The sequence below is a fragment of the Scyliorhinus torazame genome, chromosome 13 (assembly GCF_047496885.1).
Source record: "Scyliorhinus torazame isolate Kashiwa2021f chromosome 13, sScyTor2.1, whole genome shotgun sequence".
Lineage (NCBI taxonomy): Eukaryota > Metazoa > Chordata > Chondrichthyes > Carcharhiniformes > Scyliorhinidae > Scyliorhinus > Scyliorhinus torazame.
In genome coordinates, this window is record NC_092719.1 from 101994989 (window position 1) to 102007851 (window position 12863).

The 12863-nt window shown below is 46.6% G+C and overlaps 1 long non-coding RNA gene across 1 annotated transcript in view; it reads right to left on the minus strand.

Moving 5' to 3' along the window:
- LOC140387717 (uncharacterized) overlaps positions 1-12863 on the minus strand; it is a 115377-nt gene that overhangs the window by 87161 nt on the left and 15353 nt on the right. The window contains exon 2 of the long non-coding RNA XR_011933972.1: positions 3438-3514. This is a non-coding gene — a long non-coding RNA (uncharacterized lncRNA). The remainder of the gene's footprint in view (positions 1-3437; positions 3515-12863) is intronic.

Below are 12863 nucleotides of genomic sequence, written 5' to 3' on the forward strand. Positions count from 1 at the left end.
TGTGGTAAGCAAAATATTGGAAAGGATTCTGAGAGATAGGATTTATGATTATTTAGAAAAACATAGTTTGATTAAAGATGGTCAGCATGGCTTTGTGAGGGGCAGGTCATGCCTCACAAGTCTCATTGAATTCTTTGAGGATGTGATGAGACACATTGATGAAGGTCGGGCAGTGGATATGGTGGATATAGATTTCAGTAAGGCATTTGATAAGGTTCCCCATGGTAGGCTCATTCAGAAAGTTAGGGGGCATGGGATACAGGGAAATTTGGCTGTCTGGATACAGAATTGGCTCGCCAAAAGACAGCGAGTGGTAGTGGATGGAAAGTATTCCGCCTGGAGGTCGGTGACCAGCGCTGTCCCGCAAGATTCTGGTCTGGGATCTCTGCTCTTTGTGATTTTTATAAATGACTTGGATGAGGAAGTGGAAGGATGGGTTAGTAAGTTTGCAGATGACACGATGGTTGGTGGAGTTGTCGATTGTGTTGAGGGTTGTTGCAGGTTACAACAGGACATTGACAGGATGCAGAGCTGGGCTGAGAAGTGGCAGATGGAGTTCAACCTTGATAAATGTGAAGTGATTCATTTTGGAAGGTCGAATTTGAATGCTGAATACAGTGTTAAAGGCAGGATTCTTGGAAGTGTGGAGGAACAGAGGGATCTTGCGGTCACATACATAGATCCCTCAAAGTTGCTACCAAGATTGATAGGGTTGTTAAGGGTGTGTTGGCTTTCATTCAGGGGGATTGAGTTTAAGAGCCGCGAGGTTTTGCTGCAGCTTTCTAAAACCCTAGTTAGACCACACTTGGAATATTGTGTCCAGTTCTGGTCGCCTCATTATAGGAAGGATGTGGATGCTTTGGAGAGGGTACAGAGGAGATTTACCAGGATGCTGCCTGGACTGGAGGGCATGTCTTATGAAGAAAGGTTGAGGGAGTTAGGGCTTTTCTCACTGGAGCGAAGAAGGCAGAGAGGTGACTTGATAGAGGTGTACAAGGTGATGAGAGGCAAGGATAGAGTGGATAGCCAGAGACTTTTTCCCAGGGTGGAAATGGCTGTCACGAGGGGACAGAATTTTAAGGTGACTGGAGGAAGGTATAGGGGAGATGTCAGAGGTAGGTTCTTTACAGAGTGGTGGGTGCGTGGAATGCACTGCCAGCAGAGGTGGTGGAGTCAGAGTCATTACGGACATTTAAGCGACTCTCGGACAGGCACATGGACAGCAGTAAATTGAAGGGGTGTAGGTTAGGTTGATCTTAGATTAGGATAAATGGTCGGCACAATATCCTGGGCTGAAGGGCCTGTACTGTGCTGTTCTATATAGCCTCAATCTTAACTTTCGAGGTATTCATTTTTGGATTGCTATATTAAGCTACTTTGCACAGGTCTGTAAGGGTCATTATGTTGCATGATGCACCGTAGATATTTATTATTTGCTTGATACACTCCTTCTGGGGTCATCACTGTAACAAGCACAAACCATTTATCTCCAACACAATTGATGAAACCATCCTGCTGTATCGTGTATCGCTCTTCATCAGACCCGTCTGTTGATATCTTTCCAGTGTACATCTGTACAGGCTTGTTTTGCTTTTAACTGGTCAAGCTTTTGCGTGTGAAACGATTTTGCTTCAGAGTGCCGCATGGATGTCTAGTTTTGAATTGTTGGATTCGTTCAGAATCTATCTCACGAAATACAATGGGAGGAATCCTCAGAGTGAAGATGAGACTTCATCTCCACAAGGATCGTGTGGTGGTCATACCTATACTTTCATGGAATGATGCATCTGTAACAGGTAGATTGATGAGGACAAGGTCTGGTAGGTTTTTTGCTCTTCATGGTTCTCTCACCATCTGCCACAGGCTCACTTTGGTAGGTCTGACCTTCAGGATATGGCCACCTTGATCTGTCATGGTGCTGAACCATTCTTGGTGATGAACATTAAAGTCCCCCACCCAGGCTACATTCAATATCTCTGCTACCCTCATTTTTTTCCAAGTGGTGTTCAGCTTGGAGTAGTAATGATTCATAAGTTTGAGGGTGGGTGGGGTGGCCGATGGCAATCAGCAAGAGGTTTCCTTGTCCATGCTTGACCTGATGATAGAGGCTTCATGGGGTTCGGAGTCAATGTTGAGGACTCCCAGGGCAACATGCTACCAACTAGAAATGACCATTCCACTATCTCTAGTGAGTCTGTCCTTTCAACAGGACAGGACATATCCATGGATGGTGATGTTAGTGTCTGGAACATTGGCTGTAAGGTATGATTCTGTGAGTATGACAATGTTAGGCTGTTGCTTGATCTGTCTATGGAATAGCTCTTCCAATTTTGCCACAGGCCTCCAGATGAGGTTAAGGAGGTCTTTGCAAGATCAACAGGGCTGGGTGTGCCACTGTCACTTCTGATGGCTAGGATAATATTCCTCTTCTAATTTTTTGTAATGATTTGGTACAACTGAGTAACTTGCTCCACCATTTCAGAAGGCAGTTACGAGTCAACAGACCTTCCCTTTTGTTTTTTCCAACCTTCCCTCGTTTCACCTGTTTAAAATCTATTACATTTCTGACTTTTTCAAGTTCTGATAAAAGATTGCAGTCATGAAATATGAGCTCTATTTTTCCCTCACAAGAGAGTCTACCAGACCTGGTGAGTATTTCAAGCAATTTCTGTTTTATTTCAGACTTCCAGCATTGGTGGTATTTTGCTTTTGTAACGGTCAACCACTTTGCTGTGGAGTCATACGTAAGCCAGACCAGGTAGGATGGCTTATTTACTTCCCTAAAGGGCATTAGTCAACCAGATAAGTTTTTATGACGACCAATGATAGATTCCTGGGGCTGGATTTTATGGGGCACAAGGCACTCAGCCCCGCCCCAGCAAAAAAGTCAGGGTAACCTCGACTGTTATAATGCACACAAGACCGACGGAGTAAAAGCGATTAGCCTTCCTATGAGTCTTGTTGAGTACGAGCTCCCCCGCTGAATAGCAGGGAGCCCACACTCTAATAATCTGTAATATAAACGTCGACCAGATTTCAGTTCCGGAACCTCAGACCCGGCTGGAATCTGGAGAGTATTCATAATAAAATTAGGTTCCATTATCCACTCGTCTCGGACTCGTCTGTGGTTACTAAACCAACCCTGCTCCAGCAACTAGCCCTGCAGAGATTTAACACTCAGGTGGGCATTAATTGCTTTAAGATAAGGCAATCATTCATATCTGAACAGCAAGTTCTGCCTCCAAGTGTTACTGGGATGGGTGGCCACTGGTGGGACTGCATCCAGCACCCAACCATAAAAGCCAGCCCATTGTCAGAATTACCGAGATGAGCTCCCAATTCCAGCTTTGTGACTTGAATTTTTATTATTTAAATTCCACCAGTTGCCATGGTGGGGTTTGGACTCATGTCCCCAGATTTTATCACCATAAATTTACCTCTTGACATGCTTTGAACTTTGAACATCCTTTTTTCCATAACATCTCTTCCTCTGTGATTCTATGAAGAATTTCTCCTTTAAAAAATTCAAAAGAAAGCTTTAATATTTCTGAACATCAAGACACTCATCCAGAATTTTTTCACAACTGCTCTCAACCACTTCATTAGCAGAAACACCATTTACTGGAGGTAAGGTGGAGCGAGAGCAACTTCCAAAGAAATTGCAGTCCATATACTACTAAATATCCTATGGCATTGCTCATGGTGAGTTAGAATATACAGTTCTTTGCTATGTAACATATTACACAATGTTTAGTGGGTAAATAACTGAAGTTGTTTTTATTATATATATCAACGGTAGAGTCAAGTCCACATTGGAATTAAAATTGAAAGCAGCGATTATTATTAAACATCTCTTTATCTATGCAGTGATTTGATGGCCCTGAAAGTCGTTTGACAAGGTGGACCTGTCAATGAGCTCCGCTGCTGATCTTGCCAAAGTTTGAGCTCTTAAATGTATTTGGTGGACTTGGGGTGCATCATACGCTCTCATTATTCCCTCCAAGAGGCCGCAAAGTGCAGCTCGAGAACTCCATTACGATATAGTCTTGAAATGGTAGCATCTATCCTTATATTGGAGCTGCATGCTGAGTCTCAAGGACAGAACAGATTCCAGTGAAAGACTTTACACTGAATATTCAAATCTGGAAATGAGACAGTCCCAGCGCCAATTGCAGCCCTGGCAAGCACTGGTGCTAAATGCTGTAAAAGGGATTTTCCCCTTGACAATACTTAACACAGAATTTGGAAATATTTTTTGAGGTTCCTTCTTACCCATTCCAGTACTTTTAAAATCATAGAATCATAGAATTTACAGTGCAGGAGGCCATTCGGCTCATCGAGACTGCACCGGTCCTTGGAGAGGGCACCCCGCTCAAGCCCACACCTCCACCCCATCCCCACAACCCAACTTAACTTTTTTGGACACGAAGGGCAATTTACATGGCCAATTCACATAATCCGCACATCTTTGGACTGTGGGAGGAAACCGGAGCATCCAGAGGAAACCCATGCAGGCACAGGGAGAACGTGCAGACTCCACACAGACAGTGACCCAAGCCAGGAATCGAACCTGGTACCCTGGAGCTGTGAAGCAACTGTGCTAACCAGTGTGCTAGCATGCTGCCCCAAAATATATATATTTATCTATGCATTCAACTTTGTGACTTACCATTTTACAAAGTCACAAAGGAACACTCGGAAAGATTTTCCAGGTAGGCAGAAGGCATGCAGCAGCAGTAGCAGGGAGAGTAATGATTTGTTTTGCGTTGTTGGGAGTGACCCCAAGGTTCTATAGATCAATAGGAAAGAGCATATGTAGAGATGGTTGGTGCTTTGTGATAGGAAATGTTGGGATAAATTTAAGTATAGGTGGATTGGGGAAGATCTGAATACTCTCGTTCGCACTAGACGGGTTTGGTAACAGGAGCAGAAAATATCACATGACGACCAGTCATGTTTTAAGCCGGCATGAAATCCTGCTGAAATGCTCATAATTCCTCCTCCTACCCCACACTGCAGTCAATGATAGGCTGCATTTCTCACCATTCAACTTTGGGAACTCATATTGGGCCAATACAGCAGAAATCACCTCACCGCCCCCCCTCCCCTCCCCCAACCCAGTCAGAAAAAACATCCACAGCGAGATGATGTCAGAACGGCGCAAATCATGACTGGCTTACAAAGATGAGCACCCTACGAGCACCCCACCAAGGGGAGATTGGAGGTGAGCGCAGCGTTCGCAGAGTGGCTCAGTGCACTAAGGTGGCTGACGTGGGTGTGATTAGACTCAGCATTTAACCTTTGGCTGCCACAATCGCTGACTGCCATGGTGTGCCTGTATCATTGGCCAACTGGGAAAGCAAATACAATCACATAGACAGTTGGTAACGGCACACAGCCGGAGAGCATCCCTAATCCTTGATTGCGTGCCGAGATGCTGTAAAGTTCCAGGCAAGCGACCACACGGAAGCGATGACTGTAAGAAAACTCAATGGGCAGGATTCTCCGGTCTGCCAGCTATGTTTTCCTGCGCAGCACGTCCCGTCTGCTGCTCTGGGCGGGTGTGACGAACTGGGGAGTGATGTTTGTGGGCTGATCGCCTGGGTGGTTCCACCATGCTCGGCCTGGCGGCTACCACCGGATCCATTTTGACCACTGTCGGCAAAGCCTCGATGTCAAATTTGGAGTTGAATGAATCGACCTCCTGCATTTCCAGGACAAGGGGTTCATCCGCCTCACTGGGTATCCGGAGGGAGGGGCACCACTGGTGGTGAGGGCTTTGACTTTTCCTTCGAGCTTCTGTAAGGCTCGGCTGCGGAGGTGGTCCACGTGCCTTTTCGATTCTGTTCCCTGTACTCATACGGAAATCGAGACCGGTCCCGATTCATTTATCACCGTCCCCGGAATCCACAACGCCCCGTCGGCAATATTCTGGACATCGACGGCATAACCGTGGAAAATTCCCTGACAGATCTGGGTCGTCATGCTTCAAAGTGTTTCTACTGGTCGCGGATCTTTTCCCCAATGTCTGGCAGGGCGAGGCTGAACCGCATACACAGCTGACAACGCATAACAACTCAGAGAGCGCCACCGGGGTAGTAGTGTGGTCTGGTAATACAAAAGGAAATGGGCCAGACAGGTCTCCGGGGAACCAGAGGTCTATTTTCACATTCCCGCCCGTTCGGCCAATCCATTAGATGACGGGTGGTAAGGTGCGGTCAGCACATGGCGGACCCCGTTTAGATTCAGGAAATCGGAGAATTTTGCACTTGTGAAATCTGTGCCGTTGTCTGACACTAACACCATGGGAAGCCTTTGGATACCGAAAGCTTGTCGGAGCTTCTCCGTAGTACCTCCTGACATCGTGTACATGCGGTGGACATCCATCCACTTTGAATGGGTGTCCAAGGTAAGTAAATACATGGCTCCATGAAAAGGTCCCACGAAATCCACATGGAGTCGGGACCATGGTCAGCCCGGTCACTCCCATGGCTGGAATGGAGTTTCAGGGGGGAGCTTCTGGTGCTCTTGGCACCGTGTACATTGCTTTGCCAATGTTTCGATATCCACGTCTATCCCAAGCCACCATACATAACTCCAGGCCAACATTTTCATCTTTGTGACCCCCCCTGGATGTCTACTGTGGAGGTCTTGGAGGATTGCCCCTTTGGCCTTGATCAGGCACAGCCACTCAGGAGCCTCACAACACGATGCCATCTACCATACTGAGTTCAACTACCTTTGTGGTGAATGCGTGCCGGTCCTACGGGAGAGCGCAATGTTGGGCCCAGTACAGTACTATGTGGCAGGTTCTGGCCAACAGCGATCTGTCTGTGTCCACACGTTCACCTGGGACATCGTAACTGGCAAGGAGTCCATGAAGTGAAAAGTTGCAATCACCTCATCTGAAGTGACAGGCGTCAGCATGCTGGTGGGCAACGGGAGTCAGCTGAGGCCGCCCGCAAGCGGAATCTTCGTTCCTGGATGATGTTCCAACACATATTCGTACTTCGCCAGGAACAGTGCCCAGCGCTAAATGCAGGTTGCCCCACCCGCCTTAAACAACCCCAGAAGGGGCTTGTGGTCCGTTTAGGCCGTAAATGTACATCCATGCATGTACTGTTGGGTGTCACTTCACCTCGAAAATCAATGACAAACCTTCCTTTTTGATTTGTGCATTATTCCATTTTGCCACTGGCAGGGTGCGTGAAGCAAACGCAATGGGCCATTCCGGCATCCATTTGGTTCACCAGAACAGCTCTGATGCCATAAGGTGAAGCGTCGCAGGTTAACAACAAGGGCTTGGATGAGTCAACAGACGCGAGGTCGAGAGACACTTCTTCATCTTGTCAAACGACATCTGTTGCAGAGCGTCCCAAAACCATCGCTGGTCCTTCTTCTGGAACAGATGCAGTGGGGCCACAACAGTCGCCAAATTGGGAATGAACTTAGGGATCCAACCAGGCCGCAGAATTAATTGATGACCTCATAGTTACAGATCATCTAGGGAGTAGTGAGCATAGTATGGTAGAATTCAAAATTCAGTTTGGGGGTGAGAAAGTGGGGTCCTACACTTGCGTTCTGGAATTAAACAGAGAAAACTACATAGGCATGAGGACAAATTTGGATTGAGCAGAGTGGGCAGGAAGGCTAAAAGGGAGGACAACTGATGAGCAGTGGCAGTTGTTCAAAGAGATACTCAATTTCTCACAGCTAAAATATATCCCAGTGAGGAAGAAAGGTGGTAAGTGGAGTAAAAAACATCCATGGCTAAACAAGGTGGTCAAGGACAATATAAAGACAAAACCTAAGTGTAATAAGTCCACAGAGGCAGAAGTCCCGTCACCAGAATTCATTTTATTTACAAACCCAACAAATGAACAACCATGACCATTCAGTCTGCTGTGTACACCGGGAGTGCAGAGGATCTGACACTCCCTGTTATATACACAGAAAGGGGTTCCCTGATTGGGTCACTAATCAGGGAACTCGTATTCTAATTGGCCAATCTCAAAGGCCTGGCCTTTACACTAAGGTATATCATATTGCAACAGCCAGTGGCAGGTGGAAAGAGTGGGAAACTTTCAAACATAAACAAAGGTATACTAAAAAGTCATAAAAAAAGCTGAGGTAAATTACGAAAGAAAATTAGTGCAAAACATCAAAAAGGATAGCAAAAGCTTCCTTCAGTACATAAAAGGGAGAAGAGTCGCTAAAGTGAATGTTGGTCCCTTGGAAGATGGAACCGGAGAGTTAATAGTGGGTAACACAGAAATGGCAAAGATGCTTAATCAATGCTTTGCCTCAGTCTTAACGGTGGAGGACACTACCACTCCTATAGGAACGGGCAATTCAGAGGTAATAGAAAGGGAGGAACTGAGAACAATCAACATAATAGAGAAACGGTACTCAACAAACTATTGGGATTGAGGGCAGACAAGTCCTCCGGGCCTGATGGCCTACATCCTAGGATGTTAAAGGAAATGGCAGTGAAATTTGCAGCGAAATTTGCAGATGACACAAAAATAAGTGGGACAGTAAGTTGCAATGAGGAAATAAGAACCTTACAAATGGATATAGATAGGTTAGGAGAGTGGGCTAAAATGTGGCAGGTGGAGTTTAATGTGGATAAATGTGGGGTTGTCCATTTTGGTTAGAAAAATGGGAAGGCAACTTATTATCTAAATGGGGAGACTTTGGGGTACTCGGTTGCAGAGGGATATGGGGGTCGTCGTTCCTGAGTCCCAGAAAACCAGCATGCAGGCATACCTGGTGCATTGTGCAGTTTTGGCTCCCTTATTTGAGGAAAGATGTAGTGGCATTTGAGGCAGTTCAGAGGAGGTTCACTAGGTTGATTCCAGATATGAGGGGCAGGATTCTCTGTTTCTGAGACGCCCATTGATGCCAACGCAAGATTCATGGACTTTCACAACAGCAAAACTGGCCCCGAACCTGGATCCATTCAGCAACTGTGGAGGGGCTACCACAGGCGCCACGTGGAACACAATCGTGGGATTCGTCGGGTCCATGATTGACACACAGGAGGCTGACAAGCTGCAGCCGCAGATACACACTTCACTCCCCACGCACACCATCCCAACCAACAAGATTGAAGCCTCGCAACACCAGGTGCTTACTGTCCAACAGGTTTCTTTGGGATCACTAACTTTCAGAGCATAACTCCTTCATCAGGTGAGTGAAGAGGTAGGATACACAAACACAGCATATGGAGGTGCAAATTTGGTCTCCATGGTTGTCCCGTGTCTCTGGATGAAGAACTTGTTGTCGAACGTGAAGACGTTGTGATCCAGGATGAAGCGGATGAGTTGTAGAATTGTGTCCGGAGATTGGCAGTTGTCGGTGTTGAGTACCGAGGCTGTTGCAGCAATGCTGTCGTCTTGGGGGATGCTGGTGCAGAGTGCCGAGAAGACCATTGTGACGATTGTTCCTGGTTCAACTGGTTCACGGGTGCTAAGTTTCTGTAAGAAGTCTGCAGTGCCGCGATTGAAGCTGGGGTTCCTTGTACGATGGGTTTCAAGATCCCCTCGATGTAGCCAGAGAGGTTCTCACAGAGGGTCCCATTGCCTGATAAGACAGCCTGGTGTGTTGGTCTTGTGTATTTTCGGGAGGCAGTAGAAATCTACAACGTGGGGAGTATGTGGGATGAGAGCACGCAGGGTTGCAAATGCAACCACAACATTGTCATCAAACGGAGACAAAGGAGGGGCCTCCATCACACTGAACAGAATGGACTACTGCAAAAAAGTGTGACCGACAACTCAACAATACAGACAGTTACCTGAAGATCTGACCAAAGAACACACCTGCCAACTCAACAGATTGATCAAGATTTTTGATCCAGGATCACAACGTCTTCACCTTCGACAACAAGTTCTTCATCCAGACACATGGAACAGGCAGGAATGTTCCCTTCCAGTTGGGGAACATTTCAGCAGTCAAGGGCATTCAGCCTCTGATCTTCGGGTAAGCGTTCACCAAGGTGGCCTTCAGGATGCACAACAACGCAGAATCACCGAGCAGAAACTGATAACCAAGTTCCGCACGCGTGAGTATGGCCTCAACCGGGACCTTGCATTCATGTCTCACTACATTTAACCCCCCATCAGCTGGCCTGGGCTTGCGATATCCTACCAACTGTCCTGGCTTGAGACAATTCACACCTCTTTAACCTGTGATTATCCCTCTCTCCAGTCGCACCATCTGGTCCTGTAAAGACTTAATTACCTGAAAAGACTCACATTCAAAGTATTATCTTGCGTCATTGGCTTTATCTTTATATGCTGTGTTTGTGTAACCTACCTCTTCACTCACCTGATGAAGGAGCTACGCTCCAAAAGCTAGTGATTCCAAAGAAACCTGTTGGACTTCAACCTGATGTTCTAAGATTTCTTACTGTGCCCATCCCAGTCCAACGCTGGCATTTCCACATCATGGCAACCAACAAGATGGCACTGGCTGTGTTGGAGCGCGCCCATACAGCTGACGGGTCGGCAGGGGCCAGAGGGCACCTGGGGGGGGGACCAATATGACCTGTGGCCCTGAGTTCACAGTGGGCAGTCAGTGGAGTGCGCAGCTGCATGGCTGCCTTGCCGGATGCGGCAATGGTGTTCCGACCCCAGAGCCCACCTCCTGGCCTCCCCCAAGCCCTTGCAGAAGCCCCCAGCCAGCAGCACGACTGTGAGCAAACTATGACGGCATACCCCCTCTCTCTCCCTCAGCAGCCAAGACGTTGGTTTCACGATTTTTAAAAGTGTTAATTGAACCGCGCCGTCGGGAAACTCGGCCCATCGAAGGCGGAGCATCGCGGAGGCCCTGGAGAATACTGGGTCGGGCCCGCTAATGACATGCAAACAGTGTTTACTGTATGTGCATTCCAGACCGCATTGACGCTGCTGTTGAGGTGACAAGACAATTGCGATTTGGCGTCAAATCGGCACCCGCCGTGATGTTAGTGTCGGAACCTATTATCCGCCCAATCACGTTTCGCGATTTCGCCGTCAGCCAACGGAGAATCCTGCCCATGGGGTTTGTTGTTTGAAGAGAGATTGAACAGTTTAGGCCATTATTCTCTAGAGTTCAGAAGTATGAAGGGAGATCAAATTGAGGTATACAAGATGATAAAAGTTATGGATAAAGTAGATGTGGAGCGGATGCTTCCTCTTGTGGGTCATTCTAGAAAAAGAGGTGATAGTCTTCAGATAATAGGTAGCAGATTTACAACAGAGTTGAGGAAAAACCACTTCTCCCAAAGGGTTGTGAAGCTGTGGAATTTGCTACCCCAGAGTGCGGTGGGTGCTGGGACAATTAGTAAATTTAAGGAGTAAGCCTGCGCTCCAGGCCTTCCCGGGACAAAGCGATGTCAGTCGCCTTCTGTAAATCAAGAATCCAGAGAGACAGAAAAGTCCTGGAGGCTGGGAGAAGCTGTGAGTTGCCATCTTTTTCCAAAAAAGGTTTCCTGCTTGCTATTTCTGAATCTGCAGAGAACTTTTGAGATCCTGATGAATCTGAGAGAAAATCATTACAGATTGAAAGCAAAGACCTCATCCAACTGAAGGCCTAGACTGAAGAAAGGTGTACTAGAAGATATCCATCTAAAACAGAGACTTTTCTCCTTCGAGTTATTTTCCTTTACACTCCTCTTTCCCCTCTCTGTTTGTCTTGTGTGTGTGTAGAGGGTGGGGCTACTTAAAGAAAGGGGGCGTGAGGAATTAGATAATAGTTAACCAGTTGTAGTTGCTGCCATTTAATTGTAGTTATTGTTATTAATAAAAATGAATTGTGTTTAAATTTACAAACCTAGCGGCTGTAGTTATTGGGCAGCCAAAGACTTCAGGTATTTTCTAAGAATTAATAGTTAATTTCAATTGTGTTGTGACTCCGGGTGAAATGGGGTTGGATTGGACTGCACACCAGCCCACGGTGTTGCAATTCTGGTAGGTAGTTGCTAATTTGAATGACCTATTTTAAATTGCTTTCAGATTAAAGATAAAAAGGAGAAATATTTTTTGCAGATAAAAAAAACGAGAACCCAGTTGTAAATGTTTTAAAAACAAAGCAAAATAGAGATGCAGGGCCAGGCGATATGTTGTACTTGCATAACGTGGGAGTGGGAAGACCCATTGTGGTTCCCAGTGAACACATCTGTATCAAGTGCTGCTCGAGTTACTTTGGCTCAGAGTTGATGAGCTGGAGTCTGAGCTTTGGATGCTGTGACACATCAGGGAAGGGGAGTTACCTGGATGCTGTGTTTCAGGAGGTAGTCACACCCCCTAGATTAACTACCGTGAATTTGGCCAGTAGTCAGGGACAGGAGTATGTGACGATGAGTGCGGCAAGTAACAAGATCCAAGAGGTAGGGTTGCAGGAGCCTCAGCACTTGTCCAAAAGGTTTGAGTTTCTTGCCCCCTGTATGGACACGAGCAGGGACTGTGGTCGGATGAGCAAACTGACCACAGATTTGTGGTACAAAGAGCTATACCACAAAGTTATTCAAGTGGGGGGAGAGAAGAGAAATGTAGTCGTAATTGAGGATAGTATAAATAGGGCATAGACACTGCTCTCCGTGACCAGGATCAAGAGTCGCGAAGATTGTATTGCTTCCCTGGTGCCATGGTTTGGGATATCTCATCTGGCCTGCAGAGGAACTTGAAGTGGGAGGGGAAAGATCCAGCTGCCGTGGTTTATGTTAGGTACCAACAACATAGGTAGAACAAGGATAGAGGTTCGGCTGAGGGACTATGAGCTGCTAGGGGCTAAATTAAAAAGCAGAACCAAAAATGTAATAATCACCGGATTGCTACCTGAGCCACGAGCTAATTGGCACAGGGTGAAGAGGTAAAGAA